Here is a 17220-nt window from a genome sequence, read left to right as displayed (position 1 = left end):
TTCAAGCCCAAGACACTCCACCCCCTCTCCTGTATCAGCTCTCTCTGTAGGTTTCTTCCATCAGTGGGACCGGAATTCTTTCAAATTGATCAGCATCTCATTTTTACTCCCCCTTCACACCCATCGTAACATCTAGACTTCTATCCTAATATCAGATAGCTTCTGTTTTCCTTCATAGTGTCTCCAGAAAGAATTCCTCCTAAGTACCCACTAATGTGAAGGCATCAGAAATCCATTCGTTTATTCATTCTTACAGACATTTGACATCATGCAAAGCATTGGGCTAAGACCTCTGTAGTTAAGTAGGGGAGAAATAGCTATTTAAAATAACTGCCATATAAAAATGAAGTCAGGATTCACACTATTGTCCCTACCAGGAACGCCCACATTTTCAGTCTTTAAACACAAGTCCGGAGACACTTCCTCCTGGAAGCCTGCCATGAATCCACTCCCAAATGAATCAGGTATCTCTCTTATGGGCTTTCAAGAGTGCTTATCTAGATCACTGCACTAACCCTGCACCCATTAGCCATTGATGGACCTGCTCTCCAACTAGACTGTGAGCTTTAAAGACACTGTCGTATTCATCTCTGTACTGCTGCTGCTGCTGCTGCTGCTAAGTCGCTTCAGTCGTGTCCGACTCTGTGTGACCCCATAGATGGCAGCCCACCAGGCTCTCCCGTCCCTGGGGTTCTCCAGGCAAGAACACTGGAGTGGGTTGCCATTTCCTTCTCCAATGCATGAAAGTGAAAAGTGAAAGTGAAGTCACTCAGTCGTGTTCGACTCTTTGCGACCCCATGGACTGCAGCCTACCAGGCTCCTCCATCCATGGGATTTTCCAGGCAAGAGTACTAGAGTGGGGTGCCACTGCCTTCTCCAATCTCTGTACTAGGAAGTACTTAACATAGAGCCCAGTAGATCGTGTTTATTGCATATTTTTGAATGAATGGATAAAAACTATAAAAGAAAAATCTTAGAAAGTTGTGAAACAGAAAAAGGAATGAGTATTAAGTTTAGCTAGAGGAATGAAGACAATTTTCATGGAAGATATGGTACTTAAGCAAAGCACCGAAGTGTGAACAGGATTTCCAGAATTTGAAAAGATCAAGGGCTTGGGAGGAGGGGTGGTACACAGAGAATTACTTTTTAAAACCTAATGAATTCTCCCCACCTCTAATCTGTTACTTCTCTAATCTTTCCTATACTCTAGCAAAGTTTCTCCTTGCTTGTGCAGAACCTCCAAAGATGCCTTATTATTTAACGGGATAAAGTTCAAGTAGATCAGCTTGCATCTCAAGGGTCTTGCTATTGTTATCCAAAACTTTTTTCCTAATCCTAACTTTCACTCCTTGGTCACCCATTGTCTGCATGTATCCAGCCCTTCTACTCTCTGTCCCCAAATATCTTACTTTTTATCATCTCTTTGCTGCTCCTCTCTCTCCAGCCCTCGCCTCGAATGCCTTCCTCATGCCTTCCTGCCATGGACAGCACCACTCTGTCTTTCAAAACCCCACCTCCTTCATGCAGCCTCCCTTTTCCATGCCAGATCAGAGTATCTTCTTCTAGACAACCTGATAACCACTCTTCTACCATTTAACCATTGTGTGGTTTTCTGATTTTAAGCCTGCTTTGTCCCTCTTTGGAAGACCAAATAAGGTACCTACAAGCTAGGATAACGGACAGTGGCTTTTGTAACATGCAGAGTGTTTCAGATGACTAATCTGTTGATGAAAAAATCTTGATAACTGAAACACTCTTCTAAGAATGAATGACAAGTCTTTAGGCAGACATCTTATTATTCAGCTACCAGCAGACAGGGGTGCTTTTCCTAGGTACAAGATTGAACTTAATGAGATGAAGTAAATAATCTGTTATTAGTGTGTCTATGTTATGAAATCACTAACTTCGCCTATGTAATGAAAAAAAACTTGCTACTTTCCTCCTTCATTGATAGAAGTACAGTTATAGTTACTTTTTAGCTCTTCCATGAAGCCAAAGTAATACTTTTTTTAACGTGTAACTAGCCCTTTAAGATAGGTGCATCCTTTTCAGTGTTTTTACCCTTGCCCTTATCACTGTGGGGCTCCTTCACGCTTTTCAGCTTCCAGGCTTTGCCCCTCGTCAAAGCACATCAATACGAGTCTCCAACCTTAATCATAAAAGACATCTCGAGGGAGAGAGGCTCAGTACTTTACGAAAAGAACTGACCGTATCACACACAACAAGCTGCAGGGCATGGAGAATCCATCACCTAACCTTTCCCAGCCTCTATCCATCTGGGCCCCACTGCTGGATTTCCAAGCTTGACAGTGAATGCTTTCCAATGGGAAACTGTAGCGGGATTTTTTTTCCCATCCTTTGGTCCCTATTGTATGTTCAGCTGCACTGAAGCTAGCTGCTAATCAAAGCCAGAGTCTCTCATACACAAACAAACAAGGCATTGTGGCCTCCCCTGGGGCTGGAACACAGCAATCCAGCAAACACTTTGGTCAGGTGATAGCAGCCCGGAGGAACAGACAGCACATCACCCAGACATCCTCATCTCCTCTCCTCCCACGCCCGTCCTCAGGACAAGCCAACTGAACACCAGGCCAGGCAAGCCAATGCTTGAGAAAGCAGTGGCAAATAAAATAATATACAATCCAGGCGATCCGGTCTGACAACAGGATTCTTTGTCCAAAAAGAGTGGATTCTCTTGACCCTGGTGAGGTAGAAATAAAATACATAGCATGAAAACATATTCCTGGATACAAGAAAGGGGAAGAAGGAAGGGACTGAGTCAAAATATCTTCAGATACTCACTGAGCCCTTGTCACAGAACAGCGGGTGTAGGTGGAAAAGCGTAATGTTTAGGAGCTTTGCGGTTAGATATAGTTGATCTATAATCTCCATTCTACTTCTTGAACTTCCTCGATGGTCCACTGGTTAAGATTCCGAGTGTCTGAAGCAGAAGGTGTGAGTTCAATCCCTTGTCAAGGAACTAAGATTTCACATGCCGCATGATAGAGTCAAAAAACAAACAAATCATGTTCTCGGTGCTACCTCTCACTAGCTTGTGACCTTGAACAAGTTACTTAACCATTCAGGGACTCAGTTAGTAATGTTGGTGAACTGTGCTCAGATCAGAAAAAGGAAAAGTGCTAAGAAAAGAAAGCAAGGTCTCCAGCTTCTAGAAATAGCTGGTGATAGGGGATGAAGACTCCTCCCTGGGCCTGGCACTTCCAGGATCAGAGCCTCAGATGCAGTGGAAGGTCCTGAACTTGACTTACTGCCATTGTCCCCAGAGCACACCCAGGGAAACTCAGGATGCCCAAGGCCAGCATGAAGCCTGGATACAGCTATCTTCATACCACAACAGGCGTGGGACTCTGAGTGCCTGCACAATGATTATGAAAACATCCCTAAGTATGAAAGATGGAGTAGAAAAGCTAGAGAGGTCAAAGAAAGTGATTGTTCATGTCACAATTTTTGGTCAAGGCAGCCAGTTAGTATTAAATGTCACCAGGGTCGGTGAAGGGAGTGCAGGAGAGCGAGGAAAGTGAGTAGAAACTATGTGAAAGAAAGTGAAGTCCTGTCTGACTCTTTTGTGACCCCATGGACTGTAGACTACCAGGTTCCTCTGTCCATGGGATTTTCCAGGTAAGAATACTGGAGTGGGTTGCCATTTCCTTCTCCAAGGAATCCTCCTGACCCAGGGATCGAACCTGGGTCTCCCACATTGCAGGCAGACACTTTACTGTCTGAGCCACCAGGGAAGCTCCAAACTTTCCTGTGTGAAAGGTTGTCTTAATTCTATGCAATGATAAACATGAATTGAGTACCTACTACTCAATTTGCCATTTGCTATTTGGGTAGTGGAAGAATTGATGCTTTTGAACTGTAGTGCTGGAGAAGATTCTTGAGAGTCCCTTGGACTGCAAGGAGATCCAACCGGTCCATTCTAAAGGAGATCAGTCCTGGGTGTTCACTGGAAGGACTGATGCTAAAGCTGAAACTCCAATACTTTGGCCACCTCATGTGAAGAGTTGACTCGTTGGAAAAGACTCTGATGCTGGGAGGGATTGAGGGCAGGAGGAGAAGGGGACGACAGAGGATGAGATGGCTGGATGGCATCACTGATTCGATGGATGTGAGTCTGAGTGAACTCTGGGAGTTGGTGATGGACAGGGAGGCCTGGCGTGCTGCAATTCATGGAGTCGCAAAGAGTCGGACACGACTGAGCGACTGAACTGAACTGACTGAAAGTGAAAGAACTAGAAGCAACTGTCCAGAGGTACAGGATAGAACAAAGAGGTCCGGCAAGAAGACGCAGGGCCACTGAAACTTAGGACCAACACAGTGACTTCCTTTAAATACCAAGGGTAGACAATCCAAATGATTTAATAATTGAAGCACCTTCATATAGAGACCAAGAAATGGAAATAAAATCAGCTAGATGCCATCTCGAGGAATCTATAAGATCTGTAGATTTACTTCAGGAAACACTACTCAATATTTTCATGTCTTATCTTTTCTAGTAGGTATCTTAAGTGCTCCTCAATTGCACATGGCACTCCTCATTGGGTATTTCCAAATCCTTATTTCAGTAAAAGTCAAATTAGTTCAATAAGCCACAGACCCGTAGTTTCTCCATTTTCACCTTCTGGGGGAATTTTTTTTACTTGCTCCTTAAGGCTTTCCTAACTGTTCTGCACTCAACCCTTACATTTCTCACCTCTTAAAATTCAGAGGTTCCTAGCCTCCTATCAGGAACTGAGATCTCACTGCAGCATTATGAGTCATAGTAAATACAAATATACAGTAGATACAAATACTTTAGGCTGATCTTCCTCACCGAAGAAACATTAAAATCACCTTAAGGAGAGTGGTCACACCTTCCTGTGTTCTGTACTTATTTTCAATAGTTGCTCAAGTTCCAAAAGATGATGATAAATGTGGCCATACCTTGATATGGACTTGGAAATTAGGTAAGGAAGTGGTCAGATTGAGATGAGAAGAAGACAGGAAACAATACGTAGTTTTTTAAATACAAAGGCCCAAGTCTAAACTTTTTTTTTTTTCTGATTTCAACAAAGATACTTAACATTACATATTAGAGCTGGTGAGTAGAAGTCAAGAGTAGAAAACTAATCCAGGAAACTAACTGGACCGGAAGGGATGCTATTGTGCCCATGAAAGGGAGCCTCTGGGTCTGTTCCTTGATCTCCTTTCATGATCCCCCTACAAGAGTGGGGAAGATATGAATGGAAGCAGTGGGTAGAGGGTAGAAGCCTTATGGACAAGTTGACTCCAGCAACCAGCTTGTCTAGCTCACAGCCCAGCATCCAAGATTGCTCATGTCCTATTTAAGGCAGGAGCTCTTCACTTGAACAACTGATACTGTTTTGTCTGCAAATACTTCCTCTGAGAGAAATAAGGAGGGGACAGGCTTGCTCCTGTCCTAGAATGACTTCGTGGCATTATTACACCAAGAGACATGCAGAGCTTAGGAGATTTAGAAAGCAAACAAGACAAATCCACTGGGGAGAAATCTCCTAACGAACCCCACTAGGGTCAACTGAGCCCAAAGGACCCAAAAAGAGTTCAGGCAGAGTGGAGGAAAGGGTTGGTGGGAACCCCAATACTGGCATAGGCAATAAAAGCATTTAACTTTCACCCCTTCCTAGTGTTCTCTGTAAGCTCTGAAGCTCCCAAGCATCAGGCTTCTATCAGACTGTTGGATGTTTTCCCTAAGGTCTCAGTTCAAGTCCACTTCTATTTCTTTTGCATTCTTGGTTCTGCTGCCTTTGAAGTTAAATGCTCTCATTTTAACCTCTTGCAAGAGAAATCACTGGATGAGATATTAGAAACCCATAGTTATCTTGCCTTTAGGAAATATGGATTGAGTTAGAGAGAAGTTGGTAGAAATCCACCTCTACCTGCTTATTCCTGCTAAATTGTTTTTGATCTGTTTCTCCAATCCGAGTTCATTTATGACAGCCTTGAAGTACACCTTCCAATCCCCCGATACCATATATCAGAGGGCAAACTCTGTGATCCCTAACCGTCAGACCCAAACTGCTGTTTTCAAAGGCTAGAAATTATTTCAGACTCAAGTTGGTGGGAATCCCAATACTGGCACAAACAATAAAAGCATTTAACTTTTGCCCCCTTCTCTACAAACAAGAGTGTGGTTGACAAACCCAAGTGTGATCTGACTCACTTTAAACTAGAGCCAATCTGTACACTAGTCATTCCAAATAATAACAGAGCAAATAAATACTCCCCGAAGAGTGCCAAGCCCTGGGGGGACGTGCCTTAGAGAGGTCAGCTGCCCCTGTAAGCTTACCGCCTGCAGTGCATCAGGCCCACTCATCTTAGCCCAGAGCAGCTCAGAAGTTCCTCAGGCTCCTGGGACCTGCTAAGGGGTTGAGATTGAACCTGGGCGGGATCAGGCAGCTGTGGCTTCCCTGGGGAGACATTTACCCCTGGATAGTATCTGAAGGGTCCTCAAGGTTAAGAATGAAAGATAATGTTTACCCAGCTTGACCTTTAACTGGCACACACTAAGGTCCACAGGATTATTTGTTCCCATCTAAATATCCATCTTTGCTGGGAGAAAGATTTTTTGTTTGCTTCATTGGATGACGGTTGTTTGTTAGCATTCTTCTATTTCCAACTTTTTAATGAGAGTCCATGATATTAATTTACTAAGCTTTTTATGATTCAAATTTACTGATGTCAAGCTAAATACATTGAATTTCCGTCTTAAACTGGACCACTTAGTAGAAACAAATGTGCATGGTAATGTGTATAAACCTATAAAAATATAGCATATTTTGATTACAATGTTGACCTAAAAAGCAGGACTATTATTTGCACAACTATTTTCAAAACTTAAATAAGGAAAACTCTAAAAGTGTATCAGAGTGTTAATAGTGGTGCCTATTTTGAGCATAATTATAAGTCATATTTTTCCTTCTTTATAACTTTAAAGATCTGAAAATCCTGTAGCTTGGACACATTATTCCAGAATGAGAAAAAATAGTGTGTTTCTTCAGGTGTATATTTGTGTTTTCCTAATAGCAAACATAGTAATAAAAAAACACATTATGTTTCACATCATTAAAATTAATCAATCTTTTTACAAGTTTGAATTGCACTGAGCTGAATTTAAGGTTCTGAATTTTGCCAGAGGCCTTGAATTGAATAGTTAAACATATATTGTAATTAAAAGAGGATGGGAAGAAAGGCTTTATATTATTGTTTCAAAATGTAAGTACCTCCAACAGTTAAAATAACTTAATAAACTTTCTGCTTTCTTTCACATAGCAGCTTCAGACTTCCTCGTTTGATCATCTTGGACCATAGCTCGTATTTAAAGAAATACATAGTACACAGAAGGCAACATTTTTTTATAGAAAAAAATTTTTTGAAGAACTAAATTGGCCCTCACATAAGATTCTCCAAAGCAGCAGGATAATTTTTTTAAGCCAAAGATCCAACTCCTGGCTTAACATGGACACTGTTAAGTGTCCATCTGGCCAGTTGGCAGATGCCCAGTGGAAGCCTTCTGATGTTCTAATGCTCAGAAACGAAAGCCACTATACACTAAAACTTTAGAGGTGATTCTCTGCTGTCGAGAGCAATAATCCCTCAGCCAGGTTAGAAGATGCCGTATTATTCTCAAATGAGGAAGGCCATTACGAAAACATTATTTTAAAGTTTTATATGGTCTCCATTCATTTTATCCTGAGTGAAAAAGAGTTTCTCTGTTAGCTAAAATTGGGACTGAGACATGTTCCTTACTGATTAAATCTGGACTCTGAGACAAAAATCTTTGGCTCCTTCCCTGGGCAGCCCAGTGTCTCCTGGGAAGCCACACAGATGGATGCTCCCTGCTCTACTTCCCTTATGATATGGAAGGGGACCTCCAAGAGAGAAACGATGTTCAAACCTTCAAGAAGAGAATACTGTAGGATGCAGAAAGCCTGTTACATTACATCCTTCTCATACTAAGAATGGAATTTCCTGAACACTTCTTCGCCAGCTTCTAAGGTAAATGAAAATGGCAGTATTTGGCTCACTTACACCCTCTCAGGGAAAAGCTCCAGCAGAGTACCCGTAAGAAGCCTGAAATCACATCTGACAAAGGGCCTTGTATTCCTAAGGGGCTTCAGTCAAGTCAACGGCAATTCGGATGGTGACTCTCAATTTCCTTTGCAAATGATCCAACACTATAAATATTATTTGGACACGAAGATACAGGCGTGATCAGCTTTTGCACTAGAAGGACATGTTACTGCCAGTGACCCTCAGTGTGTGTACTAAGCTATGGACATCATGATTAGAGAGTTCTGATTCCTCTCCTAGTCTTCCAAGGTTATGGAACTAAACACTATTGGCTGGTCACTCAACATGAGGTCCCCAGGCCAGCAGCTGCTATCACCAGGGTGTCTGTTGGAAAGGCAGCCTCTGAGAGTCAGCCAGAGGCCTACTGGACCAGAATCTGCATTTTAACAAGATCTCTAGGTGACTGATATGCAAATAAAAGTGTGAGGAGCACATCAATAGTATAAACAAAGGGCTGCTAATCCACCATAAAAACCTAAATTTACTGAGAATAACTGATGGGAATTTTTGGTATGCATCTTGTACAACTCTGAGGAAGCACTCTAACATAATATTTAGTAAAACAATTCAAAAAAAAAAAAAATTCATAGCCATTTTAGTTTAACCTTTTTTAGAGTTGTCTTTTCTCTCCTTTCTTTCACTCTGACTCAAATTTCCTCTTCTTCACACCTGCCTGTCACACATCTCGCCTCCTACTCACTTCATCTGATCAAACTTACCTTCTGACGTCTTAGGCAGCCTCTAGGTCCTGAGAAAATGATCATGATGAGCAGCAGAATTGAGGAAAGAAACAGAACTGGCCCTATTGATTTTATTAATAGAAGTCATATTTCAAATAACAGTTTACAGTTTATAAACGTTGCATGGACACAACTGCCCTTTACCACCAGCCCACGAGGAAGGCAAAGCATATATCACCACCATCATCGTCATCGCCATCTTACAGCTAGGAAACCTAAGGTTCCAGGACCTACAGGACGTACTCAGCACCAGGCAGAACTGCAGTGAGATAAATGCAGGCTCGCGATTCAAACCTGGACTCCTTCCTCCGAGCTGGCAGCTCCACGAGGGCAGCAGGGCCAGGGAGGACATGGCTGTGGGCATCACAATGCCAGCAATGAAGTGCTCGCACCTTGGATAAGAAGTGTCCAGTGTGCACAATGCTCTCCTGCACACTAAGGCGGGCTTCCAAGTGGTGCAATGGTAAAGAATCAGCAGACAAATGCAGGAGATGCAAGAGACTTGGGTTTGATCCCTGGGTTGGGAAGATCCCCTGGAGTAGGAAACAGCAACCCACTCCAGTATCCTTGCCTGGAAAGTTCCATGGACAGAGGAGCCTGGTGGGTTACAGTGCATGGGGTTGCAAAGACTTGGACCCAGCTGAGCAGGAGCACACAGACACTAAAGGAAAGGCCAAGGTCAACAGCCTGATTTGGGGACCTCACGTGTCGGATTCCCTGGGGCCTGGAGCATGATCACATGCCCCATGTGTTTCTTTTCAGAAGGGGTTTTGGATCCACATTTAGAATAATTTGAGAGTACAGAAGGCAGGAGCATTGCAAGAAGCAGAAAGTCTCACCTTTGTGAGACACATAGGTTTCTGTTTGTCTGTTTGTGTCTCGTGCCAGCTGGACATGAGACATAAAAGCAGTCGAAGAGGGGAAGGCAGAAAGAGCAAGGGTGGGCTTTCATGGGGAGGGATGCACCCCCATAATCAGCATTTCCATTATCTCATCAAATACTCTCTCGCAGTCAGACTCTGGGTTCAGTCCTTCACACTCATTTTCTGGATTAATATTCATGTCAGTCCTAGGAGATAAGTATCATTGCCTCATCTTAGGAATAAGGAAATTGAAGCAAGAAAGATCACAATATTTGCTAATGGTCACACAGCTAGTAAGAAGTGTAGCTGTGATCCACCTTCAGTTCTTTCATCTTAGAGCTCAAATAATGGAGCGTTACAGTTGATGTTTCTAACACATCACCGGCATTCAGGTGGCCTGTCACACGACCGGATTCTTTGACTCCACCTCTCAAATCAGAATCTCTGGAGATGGGCCCCAGGCATCTGGATGCTAAAACGTGACTCTAGTCATTCTGATAAACACTGAGGATCGGAAATCACTACCCTGGGTGATTTGGCCATTCACTGCATAGACACTAGAGATTAGGTTTGATGTGAGAGGCAACAGAGAGAAAATTAACTAGCCAAAGGAAGAGACGGCATTATATTATAGAGGAGGAAAAATATCCAAACTAGGAATTTTAAGATCTTATAAGAACTCCAAGATTCTTGTATGGGGTCATCTTAACCTCTTTAAACTTGTATCCTTATCAACTAAAAAAAAAGTCCTGCTCAGCCTACCTAGGTAGAATTGTTATGAAAATATGATGAGAAAATACTACTAGTTCTGAAAAGCAAAAGCTTATAGCCACACTGAAGTTATGATGAAAATAATGTTCCAAGTGTTCAGTCTTAAGGCTTCAAATAATACAGTTTGTTAAAGAGGAGGTAAGGTTTCTGTCTTCATTATGGAAGTGAGTCAGAGCCATGCAAGGTCAAAGGCCTTAAAATGAACAAGGTGCAGTGTGAGAAGGAAGACACTCCACAGAATTGGCAGATCTATACGTTTGCAATGATGGAGGTGAGAGGAAGAGAGGAGAGCTTCTTCTAGAGGTTCAAGGATGAGAATGGGGTACTTGGTTTTAAACAGGAAATTGGTACCAGGTGACGTTTATAGGGATCGAGTACGGAAGACAGTCAAGGTCATTGGAGCATGAGGAAGAGCAGAGAGAATGGTATTCAGAGTCATTAGCTTACTTTTTCACTCATTCATCAGACATTTATCAGGCATTTCAATGGTTCCATTCTAGATATTCTAGGGTTCTAGGGATGAATGAGTGTCCCTGCCTTCAAGGGGTGAATGGGCTGGGTGGAGTGGAGCTGGTGGTAAAAGTGAGTAATCCTCAGAGGTAAATGATGTGCTTTTCCAATGATAACACTGCTGGGAAAGGAGGAACTGAAGTCTTGGGCAGGGGTGACAGAGAGGCTGAGAAGACAAGAGGAGGGAGAATTAGAGCACCACCTAGAGGGAGGGTTTGCCTGGGAAAACCCACTCTTGGAGGCTTTAATTTCAGACTGATTCAGTTTCACCCAAATTCCACACTGAAGTTTGAGGACTTGCTGTCTCTCTCTCAGCTTTTCCTCCCACTTCTTCCACTTTTCATACCAAGATATGAGATGACTGTCCTTCAGTGAAATATGTGCCTTAAAATGATGTTTTTGGTTCTCATTCAGCACAATTCTTAGACTTAAGAGCCCAAGTGTCAGTTACTATTGACTTACTTCATTCAAGATTAATATATAACAATAGATCTTTTAACTAACTATGAACTTTAAGAATCTTAAGAATTCTGGTTTTAGGAAACTCATTATGATGATGTTTTTATTCGAAATGTCACTTTATCTAAATCTACTACAAAGAACTGACTCCAAAATAAAGCAGTGTAGAAGAAATTTAATTATTTCTCAAAATACCTTGAGCATGCCATTCACTGTATTCCCTGCCTACTTAAAAGAGATAGGAATTTGTGGTGAGTGTGATCTACATAATCAAATCTGCAATGTTACCATAATTATAATGCCCTCTGATAACATTACATTATAGTTAGCCCTCTAAACCACAGAAGTCTTAACTTGTCATTTACAAATACTAAAATAGGGAGGAACAAAGGGCTTGCTATGTTTGACAATCTAGAAAGGTCGTATGACACCTGGAAAACTATGCCACATAAAAGATTGGCAAGAAGTGCATGGAAACATGGCCCAGTGGATGGAAACTTGAAATGGACATAAACATCAAGCATGGAGAACAGCTTTCCAACACAAGGCTGTGGCCCAAATTCCACTCAAGCCAATTGACTCAATGGGAAAAAGCAGGTCCAGCTCATAGAGAGAAGCTCCATATCTGAATATTATTTTACCCCATATGTGACATGGAACTGAGTCAAGAGGAAACAAAAGCTCTCTGATTATTCATTAGAACTGCAGCCAAAAGAGACAACATCACTCACCCTTAGAGAGGCTCCACTCAGCATCCAACTAAGGGAACAAGGGCAACTGCAGACATGTGACTCACCAGATGCTTAAAGGTGAGCATCTCTTCAACAGGACTGGCCTGCACTCAGCTTGCCCCTTGATCACCCTGGGTGGTCTTGGTTTGGGCATTACCTTAGGAGGGAGTCAAGGACAGTTCCCCTTTTTACTATGTCATCATATTAAAAAGTGTATTTGGAGAACTGGGATTCATAATCAGAATTCGGACTACTGGCCCTGAATCCGCGATTAACTCATACACCATTTTGAACAAGCCAACCAAACTCAGTCTCCTGAGAAAATTTTGAATAGTAATAAAATACCACATGGCAAATAAGAATATGATCAGAATGCACATGAGAATGTCATTTAAATGTGAAAGCAAGAGTATCTTCAAAAGGAAAAAAATATTTAAACTCAAAATATTTAATTTCTAAGATTGACTTTATTGATAAAAGCAATTAAAATATTTAAGGATCTTATTTCTCTCAAGTTATTTCCAGTGATCAGGTTCTGTGAAAATCCAAACCAGGCCACAAGGTTTTCTAGAGTAAAAACATCAAAAATGTTCATTTAAAAACGTGGGTTCTGTGACATATTGCTATATGTGAAGATTAAGGTATACATGGAAATTTTCAATAAATTGGTAAATGTATTATTCCCAATATCATGAAAAGAAGTCTAGAAATCCACAGAATTGTGTTATAAATATAATATACTCTAAATATTTTTAAATGTTACTATTCTCATTCTATATAAGACCCCATTAAAAAGTCAGATAATAAAAAGTCACATATTAACTGAGTTTCTTTTCTTTCACAGCTCTAGCTTTGAAAATACAATACACTTGTACCGAAATGCACACAGCAGGAACACAGCAGCTAAGGCGTTAAGTATGGCTTCAGGTGGGTGTTCCTTACAGAGGCTTTTCACTACATGAGAAAAAAATGTCCTAAAAGAGGCCTGGGAAGAGGAGGAAGAACAACTTATATCGATTTAAAGTACAATTAGAGAATTCAAAGCACCAAAGTTTCTTAAAGCACAAAATAATAGGGTTTTTTTTTTTAATGAAATAATTGTTTAAAAGCCATCCTCTAATTTAAATGAGAAAGTACAAATGTTGCTCCTCTGAAATAACTCATGTCCCAAAGGAAGGAAAAAAAGAAAATATCCACTTAATTGCCTTTGAATTTAACTGGACTATAAATTTTCTTAATGATTTGGTCTTTAGAATGCCTAATTTATTTAAAAATAAAACCACAAAGAAGATGGAAAAATAGAAGCTTTATTTTCTACGCTGAGAGACACCTCTTTTGTCTCACTCCCATTACCTTCCAATATTTCAAATATCAGTTTATCCCCAGATGCTCAAGAGGCTAAAATGGGCTTTACTGTTTCATCAACTCCACATTTGCCTGAAATCATGAAATTGCTTCATTATGTTTTTAGTTTAAAAGCTTTCTTGATAGTTCCTCCTCCCAGGCCCTTTCCTCCAACACATACACACACACACACACACACACACACACACACACACACACATATCACCTCTCTCAAGCTGTTAAAGCAAAATGCCTAAATAACCCTCAAGATGAAAGATGTCAAATGCCAAAAAGACTGGAATTTAATTTTTCTCAAATTGTTCCTTCTCCCCAGTCATTGCCACCCCTCCCCCCGTATGCCACTCCTAGTTTTTCAGTGTATCCCGCAAACTTATAAAGCAGCTGTTAACAGAGGGAGGGGTAAGTTAACAAAAGTATAAGTAAACTCAGTGTAGTGTTATGTTAAAGAAAAAAGGGTGTTTGCATGTGTGTGTGTGTGAGTTGAAGAGAAAGGAAGTTTTGTTTTATGTATTAAGTAGAGAAGGGAAGCAGTGGAATACATTCCTCTCTTTTAAAATATTTTAACTTATTAGACACATCAACTCAAAAACTAGGAATCTAGCCAATTAGCAATCAATATACCCTAGCTTTATGTGGGGGAAATAAAAAGTTCAAGTGTCTCGGTACAGGGCAATTCTTAAAATTATTCAAATGAGAAGTGGGATGCAAGGTGTGTCTTTTCAACTTTGGACAGAACCATTTCTAGAACCATTCCTGGGCTGGCAGGCAGGACAAGGAGTGCCCAGATGCTCTGTGAGGGATGCGCAATGTAGCTGGCACTGGGAGGAACAAGCTCCCACTTGGTACCTAGAAATGCCAACCGAAACGCATCAGCTGGCAAGCCCTGGGGCCATCCGGGAAGCTGAGGAAGGATGGGAAAATGAGCCTGCTTGCTCAGGCTGCCTTACTTTCTCTCTCTTCTCTACCCAGCCACAGACACACCTACTAGCTCAGGTTCTACAAAGGGCAAAGCCCCCGCAAGTTCGCCATCCAGCTGGAAGCCGGGAACCCAGTCCACATGCACATCCCATAACATTACAAAACCCAGGGGTCCCTGACTATCTGACCTGACTCCCCCTAAGTAAGCCTCTGGAGAGCTTCAGTGTTGAAAGCAGCCCCACGAGCAGAGACACCAGCAGCCTCTCTCCCACTCTTACCAGTATCACGCGCTGGCGCCCAGAAAGGTGTCGATCCGAGACACCTCTGAAGGAATCGCGCATTCGCTTCGACTTACTTGGAGTCTCAAAAGAGCGGTGAGCGCTCAGGCTGCCTTTGTTGATCCGGGAGAGGTTTTTCTGCCCTGAGTCCAGGTACCCAAGTCGCTGGTGCTCGCGGCGGCCGCTGCTCTCCGCCCCCGCACGCCCGGTGACTCCCTGCTCTCTTTCTTCTACTCTCTCCACTCCGTCTTTTCCTCTGCTCTGTGGCTCCCTTGGCGGGATTTTTGGACTGGAAGGCGGGGAACCCGATCCTGCCTCGGACTGGCGCACGCCCTGCCGGGGAGGGGACGGAAGGGAAATGGAGAATGGGAGGGATGCGAGGAGCGGGCAGGGAGAAGACGCGGCTGGGGAGGAGGGAGCGCGCCGTTCCCTCGCGAGCTGATTGGGAAGCTTCTTCTTAAATGCGAGGTTCTCCCGGGGGCCGTCTCGGCCCCCACCCCCTGCGCCAGCACGCGGATTTGAACCCAGAGGCGGGGAGAATGAAAGACTTGTTCCGTTTTTAGCAGGGACCGATGCAATATCCCTTCGGCAAACTTTGCGCAGGACCTCTTCTGCAGTGGGTGCGTACCCCAGTTTACCAAGTAGCAGACCTGAAATGGACAGTTGAGGGTATCTTAGGTTACAATTTGGGCCCCAGGCGATTTTTGTGGTTGCTATTGAGGGTGAAAAACCACAGTCTTCAGAACCAAGCCCTTGTTTGTCCCCACCCCACCCCCAACGCCCTTCCCCCTCTCTCCCAAACCTCTGCACAGCTTCAGTCACTCCCGCGGTCAGTCCCGTCCCACCTGCGCGTCACTAAATGTGCAAAGGACTTTTTGGCGCTTGTCACAAAGAGTGACAGATGTCTGAAAGTTCCCAATTAAATGCCACTTTCCTTTAGGGGGCTCTTTCTTTTTCTGGCTTCCTTGATGCATTTAGTGACCTACTTAATGACATTCTTTGACACTTAAGAATTTAGGGGCTTAATCCACGTGGCTCCAACTCCGAGGTTTTCTTTCTGGAATTTCCATTTTCTTCGAATGAGGACAGAAGTTAAGGTAATATACCTAGGATTATTTGAGTAACACATAAATGAGTATTTGTGATACAGATGAGAGGAAAGTGTTGCGTGAAATTATTAAGTATAAAGCAAATGTACCCAAGCACGGTCAAAAAGGAGATTGTCCTCTGCTCACCGGTTCTTTTCTGTTCTTTCTCTTGCTTCTTTTACTTCCTTTCCACTTATTGTTTGCAGACCCCAAACGTAGTTGCAAAATATACTTCCCTTCCGTTTCCCATCGTTCTGAAGTAACTTCCTTGCAAATCGATTTAAGAGATAGCTACTAAGTGACTTATATAACTCTTAAAATTTACATGAATCAACCTAAACCCCAAACACCATTGTTTTGTGGGAAGTAGCTCTTAGAATCTTAGAGACTTTGCTGGCTACACGGACAAATGTTCCATGGAGGGGCCGGGTGGGGACAAAGAGCCTTCGCTACAGGCAGTGCTTTGAATCAATCAATTTTTTTTTTTCAAAAGCACAAGCATCAGAAATTCACCTACACACCTCTGGTCTATCCCTATAGCTGAATTCTCCATATACCCGACACACACCTTCTTCAAATGAAATAAATGAATAAGGAGCTGTCTTCCTTCCATATACAAACTTCAGGTTGCCTGCGTCCCTTTTGTGATCCCATTTATCCAATAAAGTAAAGCAATATTTGTTTTAATCTGATTTTACCTGTATAAATTGTGGAGGAATGCATATTATCACTTATGATTATTTTTCCCAGATCCTGTACTGAAAGAGATTTCTCTGTATTCACTGTCACTTCATAGGGGTGAAATTTCCAGGCCATTAAACAAGGAGTTATCCATTTTTTGGTGGTGGTAGATTAGTCGCTGGGTCATGTCTGACTTTTATGACCCCATGGACTATAGCCCATCAGGCTTCTCTTGCCCACCAGGCAAGCATACTGGAGTGGGTTGCCATTTCCCTCACCAGGGGATCTTCCCAACCCAGGGATTGAACCCTAGTCTCCTGCAATGGTAGGTGGATTCGTTACCGCTGACATGCCAGGGATACCTTCTTAAACACTATCTTAACATCTCCAAATGTAACATATTGCTACCAGTTATTATGATGCTTCTCTAAAGAGATCCATAAAGTAAGCATGAGATCCCCATGATTTCCATTCTATTATATGTGTTATATCAAAAAATAACCCTTTATTCAAATAGGGACATATGAAAATTATTTTCATCCGTGGTTCTCAACCAGGAGCTATTTTGCCATTAAGTGAACATTTGGCAATGACTGGAGACATTGCTGTTGTCACAGCCTGGGGGAGGAAGCTGTTACTATGCCCAGTGAGCAGAGGCCAGGGATGCTGCTAGACATGGTACAGTGCACAGGACAGCTTCCCCA

At 42.5% G+C, this 17220-nt stretch overlaps 1 protein-coding gene across 2 annotated transcripts in view; it reads right to left on the bottom strand.

The window, feature by feature from the left end:
* Nucleotides 1-15167, bottom strand: part of PTN (pleiotrophin) — a 111562-nt gene extending 96395 nt beyond the window's left edge. For both annotated transcript variants that reach the window (XM_010831620.1, XM_010831621.1), the window contains exon 1: nucleotides 14825-15167. The gene's annotated coding sequence lies outside the window, so the exon portion shown is untranslated. The remainder of the gene's footprint in view (nucleotides 1-14824) is intronic.
* Between the last annotated feature and the right edge of the window lie 2053 nt (nucleotides 15168-17220).

Source organism: Bison bison, unplaced genomic scaffold (assembly GCF_000754665.1).
Source record: "Bison bison bison isolate TAMUID 2011002044 unplaced genomic scaffold, Bison_UMD1.0 scf7180017864530, whole genome shotgun sequence".
Lineage (NCBI taxonomy): Eukaryota > Metazoa > Chordata > Mammalia > Artiodactyla > Bovidae > Bison > Bison bison.
This window is presented reverse-complemented; position numbering and strand designations above follow the sequence as displayed.